The sequence below is a fragment of the Giraffa tippelskirchi genome, chromosome 11, assembly GCF_054371585.1.
Source record: "Giraffa tippelskirchi isolate mGirTip1 chromosome 11, T2T-mGirTip1v1.2.pri, whole genome shotgun sequence".
Lineage (NCBI taxonomy): Eukaryota > Metazoa > Chordata > Mammalia > Artiodactyla > Giraffidae > Giraffa > Giraffa tippelskirchi.
In genome coordinates, this window is record NC_137285.1 from 142,164,363 (window position 1) to 142,191,432 (window position 27,070).

Below are 27,070 nucleotides of genomic sequence, written 5' to 3' on the forward strand. Positions count from 1 at the left end.
TTTTCAAAATTTGCTGGCATGTTGAGTGCAGCACTTTCACAGCATCATCTTTCAGGATATGAAATAGCTCAACTGGAATTCCATCACCTCCACTAGCTTTATTCGTAGTGATGCTTCCTAAGGCCCACTTGACTTCACATTCCAGGATGTATGGCTGTAGGTGTGTGATCACATCATCATGGTTATCTGGGTCATGAAGATCTTTTTTGTATAGTTCTATAGAGTCAGCAAAAATAAGACCAGGAGCTGACTTCGGCTCAGATCATGAATCCCTTATTGCCGGATTCAAACTTAAATTGAAGAAAGTAGGGAAAACCACTAGACCACTTAGGTATGACCTAAATCAAATCCTCGGAGAAGGCAATGGCACCCCACTCCATTACTCTTGCCTGGAAAATCCCATGGACGGAGGAGCCTGGTAGGCTACAGTCCACGGGGTGGCTAAGAGTCGGACGACTGAGCGACTTCACTTTCACTTTTCCCTTTTATGCACTGGAGAAGGAAACGTCAACCCACTCCAGTATTCTTGCCTGGAGAATCCCAGGGACGGCGGAGCCTGGTGGGCTGTCGTCTATGGGGTCGCACAGAGTCAGCCACAACTGAAGCGACTTGGCAGCAGTAGCAGCAGCAAATCAAATTCTTATGAAGTTTATAGTACAGTTTGGAATTTGTTTGAGCATCATTTTCCCACTGGACTTAGAGTGGATTTGATAGTCAGCATATGAAAAGACAAAAAACAACAAAAAAAGAAGGGGTGATGGTGGGGTGGTGATGGAGTGAGGTTAGGGTCACAAAAAGAGAGAGGAAACAGGGCAAACCCAGTGAAACGTGATGTGTATAATCAAGAAGCTACTGTGCATAATGTATTATCTCGACATAGTGCCCAATGCAACCGTGAATGTGAGACTGTGCCAACAGCCAGGGTGGAAGGTTTTGCTGAACTTCAATTTATATACTTGTAGTTAGATATTGGAAGTAAAAGACATTATGAGAATTTATACATTGTAGGTAGTCTTACTCAGATTCAAGTATGAAAGGACATATTGAAGGAGGTGGTATTTGAAAAGGGTCCGAAGGCTGGGTAAACAAAATTGGAAGCACAGAAGGCAGTCTTGACAGAAAGGCAGACTTGAGCCCAGGCATGGAGGAGGATTCAGGAAAGCCTGTCCCGAGTTCCGTGCACGGAGCTGTTTGGCTGGAGGTGTAAAAGTGCCTGGGGTGTGAAGTGGAGGTGAGACTGGTAAAGGAGTGTCTGACTAAGTTAGAGGAGACTCTTCTCTAGCAAGAGGGGGGAGGACACCATTCAGTAGGTGGTGAGAGTCCTTGAAAGTGTTTCAGCAGAGGAGTGACATGATCACATGTCTGCATTACTAACAGCATTCTGCTAAAAGTGGAATTTTACAGCTGTGTTGAGAAATGTGGAGGCTTCATGTTAATGTAAAATGTATCCTCCCTAAGGGTTGTGAAAAAATTCTGACTGAGGTGTAATACAAATGGATCCCACTCTGCCCTGGAGCCATGGAGAAGACTGGCTAAGGGGCTTCACTCAAGACCCTTTGTCTATAATGAGGGAGATGGTGTGGCTGGCTCTACCTGAAAGTTTTTTTGCAATGAGTGATATTGCTCAGTCATCTAATTTAAACTTACTTGGATTTATCTGGCCTAAGGGAGTTGTTGAAATATTTTAACTGAGAAGGTAGGGATTAAAGAGTGACAGAAAAATCAGTCAGATGTCTTGCCTGAGAGGCAGCTGGTGAAGGGAGAAGCATCTGAGATGGTGCTCAGAGTACATCCCTGAGGGCTTCTGTTCCTTCCCGTGGCCTTGAGAGGAAAGGCACAGACCAGCCAGCCTACAGGATCTGAAAGTCACTGCAGTAGACAATGCACTGATGCTCTGGGCTCTGACCAATCTGACTTCAGGTCATCTTTCCAATGCCTCCTCTTAGGATGCAGGCACCAGATAATTGGAATAAAATTGCCAAGTCTCTGCAAGTCCTGCTCTGCCTTGAGATCAAGGTGGATCTCAGATAAGGATCTTGGGAAATGTTTGATCTGTTCCCCATTAATTTACTTCCTATGGCTTACACCCTTGACTGATCCAAATCTCCTCTTTAAATAGCTCATTTCTGTGCTTACTCTTATGTTCTTGGTTTTTCTGGCCAAGGACTCTATATAACTATTGACAAATGGAATATTGCCTGCCATATCGGTATATACAAAGGACGTTTCAGTCATCAGCAATTGCAGCCTTCCAATGTCAGCTGGTGAGTTCTGAGGAAACACCAGAAGGAAAGAATATCTGCCATCTAGCAATCAACAGACTTCAGCCACTCCCTATGGTGAGCCCTGAGGAAACTCAGGATGTGAAAGCACAGGACACGCCCCAGATAGCTGAGGAACATATTAAAAGAAAGATTTCACTGAGCGCAAACTCCTGAATCTTCCCATACACAGAAATATGCTCAATTCCTTAACTTGGGATATCTGGTTTTCTTTAACAGAAATCTTTTGACGTTCCAACTACCTGTCCTTATTGCAAAACTTCTATTTAACCTGGCTCCCTTGCTTTGTCTCCTCAGAGTAGGTCTCTCAGGATTACTTGAGATGCTGTCTCCTGGGCTCGAAGTCCTAAAATTCCTGCTGAATAAGGCGTATAACTCTCAACTTTTAGGTTGTGAATAAAGTCAACACTTTTCTCATTTTGGTACTTTTCAATTAGCCTTTGCTCTTCAATAAGGTAATCCAGCTTCTCAGATCATGTCCTTCCTCTACCAGACAGATTTTAATTCAGTAAGACAGGTGTGGGTCCAGGATTCTATACTTTTGAGAAATGTCTTACCTAGTCCTGATGCAGTAATTCACAGAATCACTGCTTTAGATTCTAAATGGCATGTAGGTAACTATCAAGTGGGGCTTCCCTGGTAGCTCAGCAGTAAAGAATCTTCCTACAATGCAGGAGCTGCTGGAGACTCGGGTTTGACCCCTGGGTCAGGAAGATCCCCTGCAGGAGGGCATGGCAACCCACTGCAGCATTCTTGCCTGGAGAATCCCATGGACAGAGGAGCCTGGAGGGCAACAGTCCATAGGGTCACAAACGGTCTGACACAATTAAAGCAACTTAGCACACAGCACAAATATTAAGTACATTTGTTTACCACTACGTTCCAGTGCCTAACAAAGTGCTTCTTACCAAGAAAGGGCTTAATATATGTTTACTGATAAAATGCATGAATAGATGTGTCGACCTAAAAAATATTCACAAGCTTAAAGTTGAGAGTTATGTTTTATTCTGTGGGACTTTGTAGGACTTCAAGCCTGGGAGACAGCTTGAAGTAACCCTAATAGAACTGCTCCCAGGAAATGAGGAGAGGAGCTAGGTTATATAGAAATTTTGCAACAAAAGGCAGGTAGTCTGAACATCAAAAGAGTATTGCTAATTAAAGAAAACTAGCTATCCCAAGTTAAGGAATTAGGGAAGATATAAGAGTCTGGGCTCACTGAAATCATATGCACCTCACCTATCCAGGGCCAGTATCCTGTGTTTTTAACATCCTGAGCTTCCTTGGAGCTCACTGAAAGAAGTAGCAGGAATTTGATGGCTGCAAGATCACAGGCATTCTTCTCCTTCCTGAGTGCCCTTAGGGATCACCAGCTCACAATGGAGGCTACAATCGCTGGTGACTGTGACATCCTTGTTTATTGATGCGGCAGGGAATATATCATTTCTCAGATGAATGAGTGAGTGAATGAGTGAATAACTATTTGAAACACACGGGCTGCAGAATTTTCTGCCTACCCTTGCCTCTGGAGCTTATATATTAGGGATCTTGGCCTGAGATCAATTGAAATTTCAAACATGTGAAATTTCATACAGAACATTTCAAACATATCTAGTAAAAAGAATCGATAAACATTTAGAATGTGGTTTACGTAGGACACATTTATCAACGTGAGAAGAAAGTGACTGTTGGGTCTTTCTTAGAAAGGAGAAACAGCGAAGGTCAGATCAGGATGATACCTGGGCCCGAGGCAGAGGGGACTCAAAGAGAAGCTGAAGTTTTTGCAGGATGGGCACAAGAAAAAAGTCAGGAAAAGGAATTTTTTAAAAACCTTGTTTTTCTGTGGAAGCTAGCATGATTTCACCAGAGGAAGACTTCAGTGAATATAGGGCTATTTTAGCACCATACGATTAAGAGTTGGAAATGTCAAGAGTTAATAGCCTTGAAATGTACATGAATGAGGTAAAAGGTGACAGAAATAGCAATGACAGTAATAAGATATTAAATGGCCATGGAAAGTCATGAAAAGACCAGAGAAGAATAAAATCATGTAAAATAACCCCTGAGAATCCTTAAGTCACTTCACTGGGAATTTTGTAGACTTCAGTTAATCAAAAACAGCCACATTAGTGTAATGTGATTTATACATGTTGCTATGTGATGTCATTAAACACCCATAACTGATGTACCCTGGGGACATTTGCATTGTGTATACAGTCACTGGGGGTGTAACCATCTCCCTCACCCACCTCTCCAAACTTCTCTAGCTATTTTCATTTCAGTATCCATTCTGCTTAGTTTAAGTAGTAGGTGCGCAAAAATCCCTAAATAAGTTATATATATTCAGCAAAATCTTCATAAATTTCCTAAGTCCTCAAGATTTAGGGAGGGACTGCAGTGTTACGTCAGGCTCTCTCCATCCCCCAAACAGCCTTTGGAGATGACTAAAAAATTCTGCAATGAATCTGTTCATTTGTTCCTTTGCTATTGATGGTTCTGTGTAAACTACAATATTCTGTTCCTCTCTTGGGTGGAAATCAGAATCCTGGCATCATGAAGTTCTGAAGCATAAGTCCCCCCAAAATATGCTGCCCAGTCTCATACTGCACTCTGTGTGGTTTCTCCTGTCTCCATTAAGGATTTAGAGTATCCACATGGGGAGTGACAGCTACATCATCTAGTACTGCTAGTGTTACAACATCAGTCATCTTTAGCAACAGCTTGTTCAGTCGCCTCTTCTTTACCCTCTTCTAGGGAAGACCACACCCAGCCCCTGAAGGCAAAAAGATGAGATCAGATGGGCGGCAGTGTAACAGTCAGCTACACTCACAGCCCAGGGCAGGAGGACATGTGGGGCCACACCCAGGGAGCTGCGCCTGGGAACAGAGTGAGCTAGCAGCTACCCAGGAGGCAGGCGCCATAGTAACAAGAGGGTGAGGTGACCCTGGCTTCTCACAAGAGGATGTGATTGGATTGTCTGAATAATTCTATGGCATGGCAGAGAGTTAAAGCATGCCACTCAGGGGTAAGTAGGCGCTCTGCCTTCTCTTCATGACACAGAGTTGTTCGTAGAGGACCTTCCCGTGGGAGTAGAATTGGAGAAGGGGGAGCAGGCGGTGGAGTCATTTGAGGTCCTCCTGGTTCCAAATGGCAAGGCAGAATTTAACATTGAGTCTCCATTACAGTTGACACCAACTGAATGCTTACTGTGTACTTAATGCTGGTCTAAGAGCTTAAAATGGATTTCTTGTTTTCTCTCTACATTTTATCTCTGTAGTATCTCTATACTTATAAGGGAGTCCTTTGAATTTCCTCTTTCTTTAGCACTTGTGGAAATGGTGCTAAAGTTCCCATAGTGAGGGGTAGGGCTAGAATTTGAAAATTATGTATACTGCCTTTCAATAACATCAATAAAGGCAGCAAGTTGGTCTGGCCTTTTAAATACAAATTTAGCTGTAGAATCCTTGAGTTTTAAAGCTGTAATGGGCCTTAGAGATTTCATGGTACCCTGGGAAAATGAATGACATAGTTCTTTTGAAGTGAAAAAAATAGGACAAGATACAAGGTAAAATAATTGTGGGTCACAGTTGAACTAATGCTAATTATACACAAGCATTTTTGAAGGATCTGGGGAGCTTGCTAATGCTAATGCTAAGTCGCTTCAGTCGTGTCCAACTCTGTGCGACCCCATGGACAGCAGCCCACCAGGATCCTCTGTCCATGGGGTTCTCCAGGCAAGAATACTGGAGTGGGTTGCCATTTCCTTCCGGAGGAGCTTACTGTTATTTAAATTGAATAGTAATGATACTGCCAATATGAAAAAGATAATGCATCATTAGGAAGAGGTCCTATAATTGCAATGCCCCGACCGAATGTGCTTTAAGCTTAGCTAACTCGAGCTTTGCTGACCTCACCAACCTGCGGTTATGATGGTAGACATGGTACTATGAGGAGTCCATTTTTAAGCGCCTCTTCTTCTTACTTAGTCATGTGTGAAAACAATCTCTTCCCCCGAATATTTATGCTGTTACTCAAGGAGATATCTCAAAATTCACAGACACAGAATTGCATCGTCAGAGTAGTTCACTGAGCATCCCTCCCAGATAGTTATTTCTGGGTTTGACCGTAGCCACCTGCTGGAGTTCACCCACTGTGTCAGATGCCTTAATCACATCTTACTAGCACTTGCCTTCTGCCTTCTCCCAAGCAGTGAGATAATTCTGCCATCCATAATGTCCCTAAGCTGCCACATGGTATGTGGCAATGGGAGAAGAAAACTCCTTTTTTCAGATTTTACTCCTTTAGAGTGGTTCCAGAGTGGTGTTGACTCCTAAACTTTGTAATGAAAGGGCTCTGATGTTTCATTTCACTTGGTTTCTTCCTGAAAGGGTGTATGTTCCTTTCATCAGATTTCTGACATTCTTGTCATAAGATCTCTTAACAGTGATTGAAAAAAAAAAAATTAAGATATAATTTACATACAGTAAAATTTACATTTCTGGTGCACAGTTTCTATGACAAATGTTCACGGTCACATGGCCCTCACCATAATCAAGGTATAGAGAAACACCATCACCTCCAAACATTCCCTTTGCTCCTTGCTTATCAAACATTCACCTCACTTTCAGCCTCTGGTAACTACTCATCTATATCCATCCCCATATTTTACCTTTTTGCGTGTGTCATAAATATGTGTGCTGCTTTTTTTGTTTTTACTTATAGCTAAAGTGAACATGGATCCATTTTCCTGGGATTGTTTTACTTTATGCATAATCATAAATGGCATCATTTCACTCTCAAAAGTGTCTCAGTCTGGATAATAAATTAGAGGATTGTGCTACTTATAGTAACACCCCCCCCACACACACACATACACACAAACATATCCCTCCAGGGAGAACTGGACTTAAGCCAAAAGTGAGAAAAAAAAATCCCCATGTTCTGTTCAAGCTTCTCTCTAATCCCACTATTTGAATAACCAGAAGAAAAACAAAATAAACATGAAGGCAACTCAATAAATTTGGATCTTTAAATTTTAAATGAAGTTATTTTCCCAAAGTAACAATATTGGAACATTCAAGTTTTTAGCATATACTACAAATATTAATAAGATGGGGGCTTCTCAAGTGGCTCCCTGGTAAAGAATCCACCTGCAATGCAGGAGATGTAGGTTTGATCCCTGGAATGGGAAGTGGCAAGCGACTCCAATATTCTTGCCTGGGAAATCCCAAGGGCAGAGGAGCCTGGTGGACTCCAGTACATGGGGTCACAAAAGAGTCAGACATGAGTTAGAGACTAAGCAACGATAAACAACAAATAAGATAGACAGTGATATACATACAAGTCCTAGTTCCTTGGCTGCAATGCCCCCACGTTTTCCTTACTCTAAAAACACATAAATGCATCACAATTCTTAAGTGTAAAATTGCTGCTTTATTATGCTAATGTTCTTAGTTTATTAATACACAAAGGAACTTGTCACTGGAGAAAGTCTACGTGCAGACAGATGAACTACGTGGCTGGACTGTGAAACAGATTATTCAGGAATGAAAAAAGAGGGAAAAGGCACTGGACTTTCTCTTATCTAAGATCCATTCCAGTCTAACACAATGGTGTACCACTGATGGAAAGAATGCAAACTTTTGATAAAGTTCAACTTGCATTTGAATTCTCCATCTGCTACCTCCTGCCTCAGCTTATGTTTCCCATTCTGTCAAACAGGGATAATACTTAACACAGACGTTAGAATTAAATGGGATAATGCATGTAATTTGTTAGCATGGTGTCCAGCCCATAGCGTTTTTTTCAAAGGTAGCTATTGTTAAATGGAAGCAAAGTGTTTATTAGTTGCTTTTTAGAGTTTATTAGCACTTGGAGCAATAGAAGTAGAAATGGTCCACTGAATGAGGCTTGGTGAAATGCAGCAATTCAACTTTGATTTTTGTCTTGCAGGAGTGAGCTATTTTCAGTTTTTCATTCCATTTAGAAGCACGTAGGGTGGAGCCAGCATTCCACTGGCTGTGCTTTGTCAGAGACGGCAGAAGCCCACACAAGAAGCATCCCTAATATTTTCAGAGCCCTGGGCAAGTGTATAGGCAGAACCCCACATACAACTCATCTCAGTGTTTAATGATTATAAGCTAAGCTGACAACCTACTAAATAAAATATATTCTAACTTCCTACATTATCAAATACATTCATAACCATATGAACAACCAGGTTTGAATTTAGGATTCTTGAACTTCTCAGGGTTCTATGCTAGAACACGGCAGCATGAGGAAACCTGTGCTTGGGCGCCCATCCCTCTACCATGCACCCCCCTTTTCTGGTCCACCCGGACTCCATCCTTCACCATATGGGACACCATAAACACCTGGGCTGATCACGCAAGCTTTGTCACAAAGGGCCAGCCCTTGGGTATCCCTGAGACCTAAGGATATTGCATAGGAGGGCCCACCAACCTTTGGGAAGATGAACCAAGGGAAAAGCACCCAGCTGCTCCTGGAAATAACTACAAGGACATGTTTTTCCAAAGAATATGGACCTTGGCCTTGAAGTCTCATTTCCTGTAGGGAATGGTACAGCCAGAAGAAATACTGAGAAGATCTGTCAGAAAAGTCATGCCCAGGGCAGATGCCCCTCTTGCTCAGGGTCTAAGAGCAATGCCAATTTTAAATGAAGGCTTTCTGAGCAATGAAATGTGGGAGGAGGTGAAGCAGCCAATTTCTAGGTCTGTTCTTTAAAACTTTTCACGAGATGTTCCCATTCTCTCTTCATTCATCAACTGGCCAGAGGCAAAGGATCTAAAAAAACATTCTGGGGGTCTAGAGTATGGCAGAGTCATTAGCTAGAAAAGGCTGGATCCCTAAGTTCAGTTCAGTTCAGTCGCTCAGTAATGTCCGACTCTTTGAGACCCCATTGACGCAGCATGCCAGGCCTCCCTGTCCATCACCAACTCCTGGAGTCTACTCAAATTCATGTCCATTGAGTCAGTGACCATCCAACCATCTCATCCTCTGTCGTCCCCTTCTCCTCCTGCCTTCAATCTTTCCCAGCATCAGAGTCCTTTCAAATGAATCAGTTCTTCGCATCAGGTAGCCAAAGTATTGGAGTTTCAGCTTCAGGATCAGTCCTTCCAATGCATATTCAGGACTGATTTCCTTTAGGATGGACTGGTTGGATCTCCTTGCAGTCCAAGGGACTCTCAAGAGTCTTCTCCAACACCACAGTTCAAAAGCATCAATTCTTCAGTGTTCAGCTTTCTTTATAGTCCAACTCTCACATCCATACATGACTACTGGAAAAACCATAGCTTTGACTAGACAGACCTTTGTTGGCAAAGTAATGTCTCTGTTTTTTAATATGCTGTCTAGGTTGGTCATAGGTTTTCTTCCAAGGAGCACGCGTCTTTTAATTTCATGGTTGTAGTCACCATCTGCAGTGATTTTTGGAACCTCAAAAAATAAAGTCTGTCACTGTTTCCATTGTTTCCCCATCTATTTGCCATGAAGTGATGGGACCAGATGCCATGATCTTAGTTTTCTGAATGTTGAATTTTAAGCCAACTTTTTCACTCTCCTTCTTCATTTTCATCAAGAAGCTCTTTAGTTCTTCCTCGCTTTCTACCATAAGGATGGTGTCATCTGCATATCTGAGGTTATTGATATTTCTCCCGGCAATCTTGATTCCGACTTGTGCTTCATCCAGTCCAGCATTTCTCATGATGTACTCTGCATATAAGTTAAATAAGCAGGGTGACAATATACAGCCTTGATGTACTCCTTTCCCAATTTGGAACCAGTCTGTTTTCCATGTCCAGTTCTAACTGTTGCTTCCTGACCTGCATACCGATTTCTCAAGAGGAAGGTCGAGTGGTCTGGTATTCCCATCTCTTGAAGAATTTTCCACAGTTTGTTGTGATTCACACAATCAAAGACTTTGGCATAGTCAATCAAGCAGATGTAGATGATTTTCGGGAACTCTCTTGCATTTTCAATGATCCAACAGATGTGGCAATTTGATCTCTGGTTCCTCTGCCTTTTCTAAATACAGCTTGAACATCTGGAAGTTCATGGTTCACATACTGTTGAAGTCTGACTTGCAGAATTTTGAGCACTACTTTGCTAGTGAGGGAGATCAGTGCAATTGTGCGGTAGTTCGAGCATTCTTTGGCATTGCCTTTCTTTGGGATTGGAATGAAAACTGACCTTTTCTAGTCCTGTGGCTACTGCAGAGTTTTCCAAATTTGCTGACATATTGAGTGTAGCACTTTCACAGCATCATCTTTTTGGATATGAAATACCTCAACTGGAATTCACCTCTACCTCAATTATCACCTCCACCAGCTTTGTTCGTAGTGATGCTTCCTAAGGCCCGCATGACTTCTCATTCCAGGATGTCTGGCTCTAAGTGAGTGATCATAGGATCGTGATTATCTGGGTCATGAAGATCTTTTTGTATAGTTCTTCTCTGTATTCTTGCCAGAATCTTGGATTCTGAATCCCTAAATCTCAGCATAAAGCAGAATTCCTCCCCATCTCAGATAAAGAGTTTTTGTGTTGAGTTGTTGTAACTGTGCGTGTGTGTATGTGTGGTGAAACTGAAAGTGTTAGTCGCTCAGTCCTGTCCGACTCTTTGCGATCCCATAGGTTATAGCCCGCCATGCTCCTGTCAAGGAGTTCTACAGGCCAGATTCCTGGAGTGGGTTGCTGTTTCCTTGTCCAAGGGATCTTCTCCACCCAGAGACTGAACCCAGGTCTCCTGTATTTCAGACAGATTCTTTATGATATGAGCCCCCAGTGTGTGTGGTAGTAGTTACCATACCCTGCCCAACACATCTACTCTCCCAGGGATTTCTTTGGATGCATCTCTTCCCTGTTGCTGTTGTTGTCAAAAGGTCCCTAAGCTGTGTTAGACTCTTTGCAACCCCATGGGCTGTAGCCTGCCATGGTCCTCTGTCATGGCTGCAGTCATCATCCACAGTGATTTTGGAGCCCAGGGAAAAATTTCTTGTCTAAATGCTCCTACATGCATGCTAAGTCACTTCAGTCGTGTCTGACTCTCTGTGCCCCCATGGTCTGAAGCCTGCCAGGCTCTTCCGTCCATGAGATTCTCTAAGCAAGAATACTATGTGCATCTAATTCTGCATCCTTTCAGTAAACAAACAAAAAGGCTTTCACTGTGAATGGATGGATGGATGAATGAGTGAACAAGGAGAATTGTGAAATGAATTAATTAACAATTGACTAAGTATCCAGTAGCTTCCCCTGATAGGCTAGTGTCAGATTTAAGCATATATTACTCAAAATAAAAAAAATAAAAATTAAACCATTAAGCCTAAATTATTCCTCCCTGTGTTTTTCTTATTTTCAGATTAGCAGTTGCCAATCACGGCACGAGTAGTAACAGGGATACTTTTGTTTTGCCTCTGCCTCCTTTCTTTCTCAACCCCTAGTCTTCAGGTAACTGTCCTGATTATTTTTCTTCACATTTCCCCTTCATGTTATCCATATGATTAAAAAGGGAACAGTCATAATATTTCTGGCTGGACTCTGACTCCTGGATGCAATTTATAGACAACAGACAGACAATAGACACTCCAAACGGAATTAATCGAAAGTCATCCCTGAAAATTAAAAATTGAGGGACTATGAGAGCCTCAGTTTGGCTGAGTGATGAAGTCATAAACTGAGCTGAGAAAGGGAGTATTTCCTGCCATATCAATAAACAAGGGTGTCGCAGTCACCCTAGATTCCAGCCTTCCAGGGCAACCAGGAGAAGAATACCTGCCCTGCAGCAGCTGTCAGACTGCCCCCACGCCCTACAGTGAGTGAGGAGCTAAGGATGAGAAAAATCAAATCACAGGATGCTGGCTGGCCCCAGATAGCTGAGATGCACATGAAACGAATGATTTCAGTGAGCCCAGACTCCTGCATCTTCGCATACATAGAAAACCACTAAATTCCCGAACTTGAGATATCTGGTTTTTCTTAAATAAGAATAATCTTTTGATGTTCTGCCTACTTGCCCCTTCTTGCAAACTTCTATGTAACCTGGCTCCCACCCCTCCACCCCACCTCCTCGGAATAGTTCTTCCAGGGTTACTTGGGATGTTGTCTCCCAGGCTTGAAGTCCTAAAAGTTTTCACCAAAGAAAACATAATTCTTATCTTCTAGGTGGTGACTATTTTGTTGAAGTTGACAGAGCCAAGTTTGATGGTGTTCATATCCCACCAAGCGCACTGGGAAACCTGGAAGGCGAGAGAAAACCTAAAACAATAACAACAGATGTGCAAAGAGAAACAGAGAAGAAAGATCAAAAAGCACGCGTCTTGGAGTCCTTCTCACTTTACAGCCCTCGGCCTCAGTCTGTTCCTAATGTCCATTCTCATCCCTGTCCTTTAGGTCTGTGAAAACAGCTTCTATTAAAAAGAGAGAGAGAGCTCTCTTTTGCATAACCGAAAGGCATGCAGCTTGTGTTACCAGCCATCAGAATAGAACTAAAGACAACAAAAACAAAAAACAGTATGAGACATCTGAAGGGGCAATACCCCTATTTCCATATTCCAGCGTTTTTCCATACCTATCTTGACCATAAACATTTATGTCACCTTGAAATTATTCAAAGCACTCAACCGGTTTGGGGAAGACACGAAAGGCGGAGTGTTTCATCTTTGAAGTTATACTGCCTTTACCATTAGGAAAAAAATACATCTGCTAATTTTTTTTCTTCAGCAGAGCAAAATAATAAAAGAATAAGTGTCTTTGTAGGGAAAAATAATATAGAAAGATAATTAAATCTCAGGGGCATTTTTTTTGGTCTAACGCAGTTTTTCTCAAAAAGAAAAACAAGCATCAAAGCTGCCCCCAAAGACACTTTCCAACCTGCCGTTGCCACGAACATGAAGTTGAGAAATGAGAATTCTGTGCTTGGTCTGTTCTTTCTTTTCATGAAAAAGAGGCTTAATATTCACAGGGGATAGAGTAGAAAAAAAACCTCTGCTGTTATTTCCGGGGGTTGAAATGCTTCTCACCAGCTAAGGTGTTGGTCTTTACAAAGATGGTTGCTAGGGAGTTGGATGATTTGAGGGAATATTTCTGAATATTTATAAAACTAAAGAGTGGCATCACTGGCAAATGCACTTATTGGCAGAACTGAGCCAATTAGCTGGTGCTGCTAAAGTGATTGCACACAGTTGATTTCACTGAAGGGACAAATGTACAGTGATGTTTGCTGCTGGAGTTCCTTAATCTCTCAATGGTTAAATCTCAGATAAAGGTGGCGATCGATTTTCTCCAGTGTTCTTGCCTGGAGAATCCTAGGGACGGAGGAGCCTGATGGGCTGCCGTCTACGGGGTCGCACAGAATCGGACACGACTGAAGTGACTTAGCAGCAGCAGCAGCAGCAGATTCTCTCCCTATCTCAGGACATTTTGAGTGTTTACGTTTGGGGTTATAAAAACACATAGGAGAGCATCTTTAGGTGATTCTGACATGTTCCCTACTTTCTCTTGGATAAAATAAATGACAGGATCTGCTTTCCCAGAGGCCGGAGATGATTTTGTATAATAAGAAAAGGCCTAGCAATGTGTCTTTACATCATTCACAGTGACTGTAAAATTCATCTGTAATTCTCATTTTAATTTTCTTTCTCACACATTTCCCTAACTAGCATTTCCAAAGCCAATCATGGCCACCAGCTATATTTATAGGGACAATAATATTTTGTTTAAAAAAAGCAGAAGAAAATTGTCTATGCAGATAATTCAACAAATAAATAAAGCAAAATAAACATTTCCCATGATATGTAAAGATATGGTTCACTGACTCCCCGATCGCCACTTTTCATTGTCCCTCTTCTTACTATATGTCATCCATATCCTGTTTTCCTTGTGATTAGGAAAAAAAAAAACGTATGTGATCATGAAATGTATAATTAGTGAGTGTCACCAGTTGGATTCTCTGGGACTAGACTCTGAGGAATTTAGAGTCTTTAGGGAGGTTCTTTAGGGTTTAGGATTCTCTGCAGAGAAGGGAACGGAGCAGGGTTGGGTAGAGAAATAACTAGGAATCTAGTTGCAATCTCATGCAATCTCACTGGATGCTGCTGGTAAGTCTGTGGGGAGTGTGGACTGAAAAAAAAGAAGAAAAGAATAGCCTAAAAGTTGAGAGTTAGATTTTATTTGGCAGGTGGTGTAAGGGGTCAGCAGAGTATGAGATGGTTAGATAGCATCACCGACTCAATGGACACGATTTTGGGGAAACTCCAGGGATAGTGGAGGACAAAGGAGCCTCGTGTGCTAAGGTCCTGGGGTCGCAAAGAGTCAGACACAACTTAGTGACTGAATAAGAACAACAACAACACAGGACTTCAGGCCTGGGAGACAGCCTCTCAGATCACTCTAAGGGACTGCTTCCAAGAGGTAAAGGAGAAGACGAGATACATAGGAGTTTTGTAACAAAACTTTTTCAAAATTTTCCCAACAAGTAGTTGGGACATCAAAAGATTACTATTGATTTAAAAAGACTGGGCTTCTCAAGTTAATGAATTTAGTGCTTTTCTATGTATAGAAAGATGCAAACGTTTGGGCTCAGTGAAATCAGCCCTTTCATATGCACCTCAGCTACCTGGGGCCAGTATATACTGTGCTTTCCCATCCCGAGTCTCCTCAGGGTGCACCCTAGGGGGAAGAAAGTGACTGTAGTGGCTTCTGGCTTGATGGTTGTTGTTGTTGTTCAGTCTCTCAGTCACGTCTGACTCTTTGTGACCCCGTGAACTGCAGCACAAGGACAGGCTTCCCTGATCCTTCACTATCTCCTGGAGTTGACTCAAACTCTTGTCCATGGAGTCGGTGATGCCATTCAACCATCTCATCCTCTGTCATTCCTTCTCCTCCTGCCCTCAATCTTTCCCAGCATCAGGGTCTTTTCCAATGAGTCAATTCTTCACATCAGGTGGCCAAAGTATTGGAGCTTCAGCTTCAGCATCAGTCCTTCCAATGAATATTCAGGACTGATTTCCTTTAGGATGGACTGGTTGGATCTCCTTGAAGTCCAAGGGACTCTCAAGAGTCTTCTGCAAAACCACAGTTCAAAAGTATCAATTCTTCAGCACTCAGCCTTCTTTATGGTACAACTCTCACATCCATACATGACTACTAGAAAATCCATAGCTTTGACTGTGTGGACTTTTGTTGGCAAAGTGATATCTCTGCTTTTTAATACACTGTCTAGGTTTGTCATTGCTTTCTTTCCAAGGAGCAAGCATCTTTTAATTTTGTGGCTGCAGCCACCATCCTGTGATTTTGGACCCCAAGAAATTAAAGTCTGTCACTGTTTCCATTGTTTCCCCATCTATTTGTCATGAAGTGATGAGACTGGATGCCATGACCTTAGATTTTTGAATGTTGAGTTTTAAGCCAACTTTTTCACTCTCGTCATTCACCTTCATCAAGAGGCTCTTCAGTTCCTCTTCACTTTCTGCCATTAGGGTGGTGAAATCTGCATACCTAAGGTTATTTATATTCTCCTGGCAATCTTGATTCCAGGTTGTGCTTCATCTTGCCCAATGTTTCTCATGATGTACTCTGCATATAAGTTAAATAAACAGGATGACAATATACAGCCTTTCCCATATAGCCCTTCCCTAGAGAATACAGGACTCCAGAGCTGGGCTTGATGGTGGACATCCTGTTTCCATCCTGAGTTCCCTCAGGGCTCATCATCAGGGCAACTGTAATATGATAGCTTGTTGGCTAAGACATCCTTTGTTTACTCATACGGCAAGCAATATTTTTCATTCACAGGAGGTCTGAGTGTGGATGACTTTTCAGAGCTCTTCTGATTGGATCAGTAGTGTTGGGCTTTTACACTCCCATGCAAACCAGTCATGGATGCTAGAAGTCCAGGGAGGAAGGGGCATACCACCTTGGCCAAAGTGGCTTTCTTCATTAGAGGCAATCTCTGAAATGGGCCAATAATCCCAGCTCTCTGCCCCTGCACTCTCACCACCTGGGAGAATAAGTTTATCATTCTTGAAGGGATAGCATAACAACCCAGCATCCTTCATCTAACAGGGAAAAACACTTTTGACTAAATAGCCATGACTTGCACCAAACAGTATAGGTAGCTATCTGTCTAGTATTTACTCATAATAAACTCTGTGCCCAACCCTGCAAAAATACAGTGGGAAGAAAATCTGATCAGTACCAGATATTTTGTTTGAAACACAAATATATTCCTGTAGCAAAACCAAAGTACAGGGCAGGACACTACAAAGTTATAGCTGAGGGAAAGATACTTGGAGAAGATGGTGAAAAATATTACTGAAATCAGCAGGAATGAGAGCCAGAATATGGGTTACACCTTTAAAAACAGAATTAGGGTAAAACAATCGGGTTTTAGGACTTCATACAGAAAAGAGATGGTTAGGCAGCCCTGGGACAATACTAGTAGTCAGTAGAGTGATCTGTAAGAGATATAAACGTGATGCTGGTCTCATAGCTGACGGAGACCAATAGATAAAGTGGGTATCAGATGACAGAATGACTTGAATGCCAGGCTGGTCATTATTCAATATAAAATGGAAAATAAAATACAATTCAAAATAAATTTATTAAAAACAAAATAAGCAACTCAATATGGATGTCCTACGATAAAAGTGGGGCTTTTAGACAATTAACTTGGTGCAGGGATAGACAGTCAATTGTGGACGATAAGACAGGAGATCACTGACTTCGTGAGTAGGTTGGCAGGAAGGTGGAGTTTCTGAAATTTCACGCCACATAAAAAGAAACTAGGATTCAACAAAGTAATGTAATGAAACTTTTCCAAAGTTGCAGAAAAACAAAGAAGTAATGGAACTGGGAATCAACTCCAAATCTGCCTCTAAAGTGTCTTTTTTTTATCACCAGGCTGTGTTGTCAGGATGTTAAAAAATCTATCTGTAAGGTGATTTTCCCCCTAGAGTGCTCAGAAAGTAAGAAAACTAAAACGTTGGCACTGATTTGGAACACAAGGCAGTTTTCAGATTTTGACACTATTTGGGGAATTAAGTTTTTTCTCTATGTCACTCTTTTATCTTTAGGAAAGGATAGAGCACTTGTCTTGCCTCTAAACACTTTCTGAAACTTTTATGACATTAATTAATGGACTTAATAAATACTTACTGACTGCCTAATCTTCTTCAGAAAGTATTCCTGGTGTTACTAAGAAAGCAGAAAATAAGACAAATTCATATTGTCTTGAAATTTATATTCTGCTGGACAGAAACAAATAATAAATGTAAATAAATGAATAAAAGTCATTTATACCTAATATAATATATACAAAAATATAATAATTTCAAAAGTTGTGTATTTTAGGAAGAAGATGTACAGGGTACATTTATGGACAGATACTGGGTTGGGGAGGTAAGATAGGATAATTTGGGGCCAGAACACAGTATGTTGATGAATGATAGGGCTCTATTTTTATAGTGCTTTATTTTTCTTGATGCTCCCCTACTTACTAGCTACATGCTCCTGGTTCATCTGTCTGTGGCTCAGTTTTCTCATCTACTTTATAGATCTGTTACCATAATTGGGTGCTTCCCACTTCCCAGGTAGTGTCAGTGGTTAAAGAATCCACCTGCCAAAGCAGGGGATGCAAGAGACACAGGTTTGATCCCTGGGTTGGGAAAATACCCCTAGAGAAGGAAATGGCTCCAGTATTCTTGCTTGGAAAATTCCACGGACAGAGGAGCCTGGCTGGCTATAGTCTATGGGGGTCACAGAGTCAGACACGACTGAGCAGGCATGCACCCACCATAACTGGATGAGTAAATGCACAAAATTTTCTTTAAGCAGAGTAAGAGTTCAATAAATGCTAATTCCTTATTAAATATTTTTCTCATTCCTGAGAATGAGGGTTTCATTTTCCCATCTCCTCTCTCCTAAGCATAAGAAGCATTAAGTCACAACTGCCCAGAACAGTTCCTAATGGTAAAATTTCCCTTTTGAGATTATTGTCCATCTCTTTGATGTTGAGTTGCCCTCCCCTTAACTCGGTAAAAGCTTATTAAATGGCCACTATCTGCTGGGTTTTGCTTCCTTAAGGTGTATTTAATTCAGAAATTACTAAACGGAATTCCTTAAGTTTGTTTTGTTTCTCTGTAAACCCTCACACTGGTTTATCAGCCTGCAGGAGAAGCAGAAAGATAGCCTTGGGGGCTCTGTCAGTTGGGTCCAGTCCAGACATCAAAGAATATTATGAATGTGTGAAATTGCCTTTGGCAAATACTATTTACAGACCCTCTGGCACAGTTATGCTGAAATGATAAGAAATGTCACTGCAGCATACTGCATGGAATAATAAACATTTCCTGCCTTCAATATCAACTATCCACTTATTCAGAACCTAGAATGGCTTGCAATCGCAATAAAGGGAGAAGGCAATGGTTTCTATTTTCTTCTCATTAATATGCTGCAACTCTTCCTATTAATTAAATCCGTAGGATAGCCAGGAGTAGAACCTAGTGAGATTATCTATATTATGCACTTGAAATATAGTTTATCCATTTTAATTAAATAAGATCTAAATATAATTACTTTTAATTCTTCTATACCTGGAAACTAATTAAAAATGAAATTAGTTAACATTTCTCTGTGACATCATTAAAAAATTGTTCATATAAAATGCAAATATCCCTATAGAATGTGGCATGTTTACCTGGATCCCTCTGTGATGTTGATGACCAAAGGATTAAAACTTTACATGAATACAAACCTCTGGGCAATATTTTTTTTCCCTCAAATTTCTCTCCATGTCTACTCATCTCCTTCCTCATCTCATCTTGGCATGTTCCAGACATTGGCTGTAGCTTTGGAAGCCTATTAAATGTCATGTTCCCGATTATACTGTTTCACGTCCAGGTTATACAACTTAAGGAAATGGCAACCCACTCCAGTACTCTTGCCTGGAGAATCCCAGGGACGGCAGAGCCTAGTGGGCTGCTGTCTATGGGGTCGCACAGAGTCGGACACGACTGAAGCGACTTAGCAGCAGCAGCAAGGTTGATATGAACATGCCCATCTCTATGCTTTACCTCCTTATAGAGTATATTTTAGGCCTTCTTTGTGTGTTAAAGTGGTTAGAAAAATACTACCTCAAGAGATGTCTAGAGCAACATTTATGTCAATATATGCCCTTTAATGGAAGAAACAGAGGCTGAAAAAGGTAAGCACATGCCGAAAAGGTAAGAGGTAGTTGACATCTATCAAGCACTCTGCAGAAATTATCTTACTTTTTCCTCAAGATAACACTATTTTATCATCCATTCACAACAGGAGAAGAAACTGAGATTTAGATTATCTGCTCTGCAGATCAGTTGGGTGATTCCTTCCAAACTGAATTGATCACAGCATGATCAGCTCTAGAGACGGAGCTTTCTAAATACCACTTCGGAGAACTTTGGCATTTTTTTCCCAAGTCTCTATTTTTAACCCAGTAGAATTCTGCACAAAGACAAAAAAAAAACAAAACAATTTCAAACTATGAAGTTATTTTCCTAATCAGGAAGAGTTTCATAAAAATAGGAAGATGGTAATCAATAAAATACACTATATTGGGTGCTGATTATTTGTCAGATCGTGTGCTAGATGTTACGACACAGACAGAAGAACTGGGAAAAATTTATCTCTTCAAGGAATTTATATGTAAGGAGGAGAAACAAATACATACATGAAAAGTGTTATAATTTTTTAAGACATTCAATTAAGAACAATATCAGTTCAGTTCAGCCACTCAGTTGTGTCTGACTCTTTGCAACCCCATGGACTGCAGCACTCCAGGCCCCCCTGGCCATCACCAACTCCCAGAGTTTACTCAAACTCAAGTCCATTGAGTCAGCGATGCCATCCAACCATCTTATCCTCTGACATCCCCTTCTCCTCCTGCCTTCAATCTTTCCCAGCATCAGGGTCTTTTCCGAGTCAGTTCTTCCCATCAGGTGGCCAAAGTATTGGAGTTTCAGCTTCAGCATAAGTCCTTCCAATGAATATTCAGGACTGATTTCCTTCAGGATAGACTGGTTGGATCTCCTTGCTGTCCAAGGGACTCTCAAGAGTCTTCTCCAACACCACAGTTCAAAAGCATCAATTCTTTGGTACTCGGTTTTCTTTATATTCCAACTCTCACATCCATACATGACTACTGGAAAAACCATAGATTTGACTAGGTGGACCTTGGTTGGCAGAGTAATGTCTCTGCTTTTTAATATGCTGTCTAGGTTGCTCATAACTTTTCTTCCAAGGAGCAAGCGTCTTTTAATTTCATGGCTTCAATCACCATCTGCAGTGATTTTGGAGCCCAAGAAAATAAAGTCTGTCACTGTTTCCATTGTTTACCTATCTATTTGCCATGGAGTGATGGGACTGGATGTCATTATCTTAGTTTTCTGAATGTTGAGTTTTAAGCCAATTTTTTCACTGTTGTCTTTCACTTTCATCAAGAAGCTCTTTAGTTTATCTTCACTTTATGCCATAAGTGTGGTGTTATCTGCATATCTGAGGTTATTAATATTTCTCCCAGCAATCTTGATTCCAGTTTGTGCTTCACCCAGCCCAGTATGTCTCATGATGTACTCTGTACATGTGTTAAATAAGCAGGGTGACCATATATAGCCTTGATGTACTCCTCTCCCTATTTGGAACCAGTCTGTTGTTCCCTGTCCAGTTCTAACTGTTGCTTCCTAACTTGCATACAGATATCTCAAGAGGTAGGTCAGGTGGTCTGGTAGTCCCATCTCTTGAAGAATTTTCCACAGTTTGTTGTGATCCACACAATCAAACGCTTTGGCATAGTCAATAAAACAGAAGCAGATGTTTTTCTGGAACTCTCTTGCTTTTTCAATGATCCAATGGGTGTTGACAATTTGATCTCTGATTCCTCTGCCTTTTCTAAATCCAGCTTGAACATCTGAAAGTTCACGGTTCACGAACTGTTGAAGCATGGCTTGGAGAATTTTCAGCATTACTTTGCTAGCATGTGCAATGAGTACTATTGTGTGGTCGTTTGAGCCTTCTTTGGCACTGCCTTTCTTTGGGATTGGAATGAAAATTAACCTTTTCCAGTCCTGTGGCCACTGCTGAGTTTTCCAAATTTGCTGGCATATTGAGTGCAGCTCTTTCACAGCATCGTCTTTCAGGATTTGAAATAGCTCAACTGGAATTCCATCACCTCCACCACCTCCTATACTGGTCCTGCTGCTGCTGCTGCTAAGTTGCTTCAGTCATGTCAGATTCTGTGCGACCCCATAGATGGCAGCCCACCAGGTTCCCCCGTCTCTGGGATTCTCAAGGCAAGACTGGAGTGAGTTGCCATTTCCTTCTCCAATACATGAAAGGGAAAAGGGAAAGTGAAGTTGCTCAGCTGTGTCAGACTCTGTGCAACCCCATGGACTGTAGTCTACCAGGCTCCTCCGTCCATGGGATATTCCAGGCAAGAGTACTGGAGAGGGTTGCCAGTGCCTTCTCCAGAACTGAACTGATCTACCTATTATATATTTATCTTTCTATCTAATTATCATTATTATTTCCACCTACAGAGGTAGGAATTGCAATCCAAAGAGTTTAAGTAGATGCCCGGTGTCATCAAAAGAATTAATATATAGAAACACAGCATTCAAAATCAGTACTCTGTGATTTCAAACTTGTACTCTTTTGAACATAACATTTCATCCAAGTTTGAGTAAGAATGATTTGTTTTCTCTTTAGTCTTAAATGTTGCAACATTTTTTCTTCTTAAATGTTTAATCCCTAAACACTAATTTTTTTTTTTTAATCCCTGATTGTTATCAGCAAAAAGAGAGACAGATTGGAATAGCAGGTGTATTTCTCTCTTCCTACTTTTATGATGGATTAAAATTTCCTTTAACTTGACAAAAAGCATCTCAGAGTGGTTAAAAGTGTGAGCTATGGGGTCAGAGGCAGCCTCCTTTCTTACCATTGCTCGGCTATGCATGTCTTTGGGCTCAATACTGAGATTCCCTAGGCTTCTGTTTCCATGTATGTCCAATGGGCACATTAATAACATGGACTTCAGAGGGCTGTGGAGAGAACTAAATGAAACAATGAACATAAAGCATCTAATTAAGCCTCTGCATGCAGTTTGTCTCCCATCTAGTTAGGGCTTCCATGGTGGCTCAGTCAGTAAAGAAACCACCTGCAGTGCAGGACACAGGGAGTTTGATCCCTGGGTTGGGAGGTTCCCCTAGAGAAGGAAATGGCAACCCACTCCAGTAGTCTTGCCTGGGAAATCCCATGGACAGAGGAGCCTGGTGGGCTACAGTCCATGGGGTTGCAAGAGTCAGATACAAATTTGTGACAAAACCACCACCATCCCCATCATCATTTTTACACGTTAACTTACTACAGTTGGCCATAAACCCCTATATCTAAGAAATGTAACTTTTCTAGTATTGATAAGGCCCTATCCACCTACTCTTGCCAAAGTGCAAATGGTAAACATTTTACACAAATGAAATTTTTAAAATTATTTTCACCCATAATATACTGCAGTGAAAACTTTATCCCACTCCCAGAAGTGCTGCTTAGAATGAGGCATAATTAAAATAGGAGAACAATCAACAGCAGGAATGTTAGCATAAAACCAAGGAAATTATTAAGAAACTAAACTGAACAACATCATTAAGAATCACCAGAGGCTTCTATAAATATGTAAGTAGTGTAGGAGTTGAAATAATACAGAAGGGAAACACACTATAAAAATATGTTTGTGTCTATAGGCATTGCCTGCCTGAATCTCTGCAGATTGTATAACTCAAAGGAGCTTCTTCGATGTGCATGACTTAGGACAGAGAATCAAATATTAGATAACTTCGAGGTTTGAATTTCAGCAGGTGCTAAAGCACAATCTATATTTGTTCCTGTCCTTAAATGTAGTAGCTGAGCCATTAAAACAACACTTGCCCCACTTTTGAAAAATAAGAACCCTATAAAAATAACCCGTGCTTTGTATCCAAAGTTTATACTTCTCTTAAGCCACCAAATTTGATTCATGGAATAAAAGAGTTATAAATCATTATGAACACCAAGAGAAGTCACATTTGAACTATCCTGGTAGGATAATGAGTCCAAGCACTTAACAAAGCCCTACCTCTGGTGTTGGAGTGTTGGAAACTGGGTTAGCTAAGGCAGGGACTCCAGAGAGGCTTCCTGTCTGTGTTTAAGCTCCTGATTTTGCTCATGTAAGTTTAAACGGAACCTCCTCTACAGTTCCATGCCAAGTTTGCCCTCCAATCTGCAACTTGGAGGAGTAGTCTCTTAGTAGCGGCTGTGTCTAGAAAGTAACATCTTGGATGTGATCTCAAGTACAGGAAAATGTTTAGCCAGGAAAAACTTAGTGCATAAATTTGCATAGAGAGGAGTCTTAAGGCTGAAAAAACATTGCTGTGTTTGAAGGTGACTGTGAGGGTGGCAACGGGGGAATTTTAAAAGGATGTAAAGAAGAAGATGCAATGGGCCATAGAGCAAAGAATCCGAGTTTTAATCTACAAGCAATGAGGAGACATTGATTGATTGTGGCCAAGGGAGTGACTGAATGTGTAAACTGTGATTTATAAGAAGCATTTTGGCTGTTGTACAAGAAATGATCATAATGGACAAAGAATGCATGACCAACAATATAGCTAAAGAAGCTACTATGGTGACAGGAAGTGTTAGTGGCAAAGAACCTGTGTGCCAGTGCAGGAGATGTAAGAGACTCAGGTTCAATCCCTGAGTCAGGAAGATTCCTCGGAGGAGGGCATGGCAACCAACTCCAGTATTCTTGCCTGGAGAATCCTATGGACAGAGGAGGCTGGTGGGCTATAGTCCATAGGGTGGCAAAGATTCGGACACAACTGAAGCAATTTAGCATGCATGCATGGTGGCCTGAACCCAGAGGATGAAAGTGTAGATGGAGAAAAGTAGACAGCCTCTAGCTCTGTTCTGGTGGTAGACTCAAAGAGTCTTGCTGATACTCATTCAAAAAAAGGAATAAAATTGGATCATTTGTAGAGATGTGGTTGGGCCTAGAATCTGTCATACAGAGTGAAGCTAAGTCAGAAAAAGAGTATGTGTGGAATCTAGACAAATGGTACCAATGAACCTATTTCCAGGGAGGGAATAGAGAAACAGATGTAGAGAATGGACATGGGAGAGTGGGATGAATTGGGAGATTAGGATTGACATAGATACACCATCATGTGTAAAATAGATAGTCAAAGCTATGACTTTTTCAGTAGCCATGTACAGATGTGAAAGCTGGACCATAAAGGAGGCTGAGTGCCAAAAAATCGATGTTGTTGAATTGTGGTGCTAGAGAAGATGCTTCAGTCACTCAGATAGCAAGGAGATTAAACCAGTCAAAAGGAAATCAACCCTGAATATTCATTGGAAGGACTGACGCTGAAGTTCCAATACTTTGTGCAAAGGGCTGACTCGTTGGGAAAGATCCCTGATGCTGGGAAAGACTGAAGGCAAAAGGAGGAGGGGGCTGCAGAGTTTGGTCTGATGTTGGGAGCCATTCTGGATCTACTGTCGGATGACAAAGTCATGGCACCACTCAAGAAGAAACTGCAAAGCGGCTTCTCTCCAGGATCAGAACCTTCACTCCTTTCTGTTTCTATGCTTCTCTTGTGGCTAGCTGTGTTTCTTTCTTTCTGTTTGGAGCTGTTCTGGATCTACTGCCGGATGACAAAGTGACGGCACCACTCAAGAAGAAACTGCAAAGCGGTTTCTCTCCAGGATCGGAACCTTCCCTCCTTCCTGTTTCTATGCCTTTGTTGTGGCTAACTCTGTTTCATTCTTTGATGGCTGGAGTTGTAGGGGCTTCCATGATGAGGTCACGAGAGTCCAGGGAAAACAAAAATGATCCCTTGCCCCAGAGAAACATTCCAAAAATGATTAAACCTACTGGGGCCCCTGGCTGGTGGGTCTCTAACTCTCAGCCAGGGAATAAGGCCATGATCATTTGGAAAACAAGCCCTAAGCCTATTGTGACCTGGCCTCATGAGGAGATTGTTATTGATGACTAGAAAACTTGGGTCATGTATTAGGGAAAATTACAGAAACTAAGCCAATTGCTTTTTCCCATCAGAATCTAAGCATAAATGGAAAAGAAATATATGAATTGTATTGTAAATGGTTTCAAGGTAAACTGCAAAAGACTTGTCCCTGCCAGAAATAGTCTTGTGGTATGTGGGTAGATGGTAAACAAACCACCACTGACAATGGCTGTACTATGAGGAACTCTTGACCTTAGATGCCACTATAGTACTTATTCACTGAAGCAAGACACTGTATTCGCTGTAGTAGCAGGTTGTACAGAATAAGTAGATGGAACAATATGATTCATAGACTATGTTTTAGTAGAATAAAAATAGGTTTCGGGGTAAACATGTAACCAAAATGTAACAAAGGACTAGGAAAAAATTTTAACACTTAGAATCAGGGGATGTTGATCTGAACAGAAAAATATTGTAAGAGTCATGATGTAGAAGAACATGTGCTATATAAGTAGAAACTGAAAGCAATAAAGATTATGGTCCTTGGGCCATCAAAAAAAACTGTTTCTTTCTTTCCTCTCGCCGACGCCATTCATCCCTTGGGTACTCCTGGACCAGCTGGAGCAGGACTCCGGCAGTTTGATAGCATCACTTACTCAACGGACATGAATTTAAGCAAACTCTGAGAGACAGTGAAGGACAGGGGATCCTGGCATGCTGCAGTCCATGGTGTCACAGAGAGTGGGACATGACTTAACAACTGGACAAGGGGGAACTTGCTATAGAGCACAGGGAGCTTAGCCCAGTGCTCTGTGATGACCTAGAGGGGTGGGATGGGGTTAGGGTGGGAGGGAGGTTCAAGAGGGAGGGGATATATGTATATAAAGCTGATTCACTTTGTTGTACAGCAGAAATTAATGCAACATTGAAAAACAATTTTACTCCAACAAAAAAAAAAGTTGTAAAATAAAATAGAAAACCAAGAAAAAATAAAAGCCTTGCTGATAAATGAGATGTAGATTGTAGGTACCTACAAAAAAGGGAAGCTGTCAAGAATTTCAGTCTCTTGCTTGAGTGGTAATAAAGAACTTTCACTGGAATGGGTAAAATACCAGGATAAGGGATCAAAAGTTCAATGGGGAATTGCTAATCAGTGTGCACAGAGGTTCAGTTATGCAAGATGAGTAAGTTCTAGAGATCTGTACAACAGTGTGCCTGTAGTTAACAATACTGTATTGTGAGCTTAAATTGTTGTTAAGAGAGTAGATCTCATGTTAGGTGTTCTCACCACAATAGTATTTTTAAAAAAGAAGGAAAAAAAATGATTTCAATGCATAGCATGTTAATTTGACTTGTATATGAAGCATTCAAGTAGAGATTTCTAGTAGCCCATAAGTTGTAAGAGTTTGTAGGTTAGACAAGACCGTTACTGTCTTTGTCACCTGTGTAGGTTGCTTCATTATAAGCAGTTTTTTGTAGGCTTTTCCTAACCTAAGTGTTTTCCTAGGTTCAAAGAAAGACAGCCACTATTAGAAGGTACATTTCTTAAAATTCAAATAACCAGATGACCTTTACAACGAAAAGATTTTGCTAAGACCTTGATGACAAGCTGGGTACACTGCTTTGCAATAGCTGTGAAAATAAAGTTCAGCACAAGTAAAACACCAGAGATGATCTGTCTTTGGATCCTGAGCATTAGGAAGCTGTGCTGTTCTTGACTCTTCAGGAGTTATCATCATCTTGGCC

General features: G+C 41.2%; 1 protein-coding gene and 1 long non-coding RNA gene across 3 annotated transcripts in view; both read right to left on the reverse strand.

Annotated features, from left to right (window-relative positions):
• The window catches only part of LRRC4C (leucine rich repeat containing 4C), a 1,846,189-nt gene that overhangs the window by 1,735,584 nt on the left and 83,535 nt on the right, over positions 1 to 27,070 (reverse strand). The window lies entirely within an intron of this gene.
• Positions 22,108 to 27,020, reverse strand: LOC145525439 (uncharacterized). The gene is made up of 2 exons (XR_014068211.1): positions 25,029 to 27,020; positions 22,108 to 24,881 (listed from the first exon to the last, which is right to left on the reverse strand). It is a non-coding gene; the product is annotated as an uncharacterized LOC145525439 (long non-coding RNA).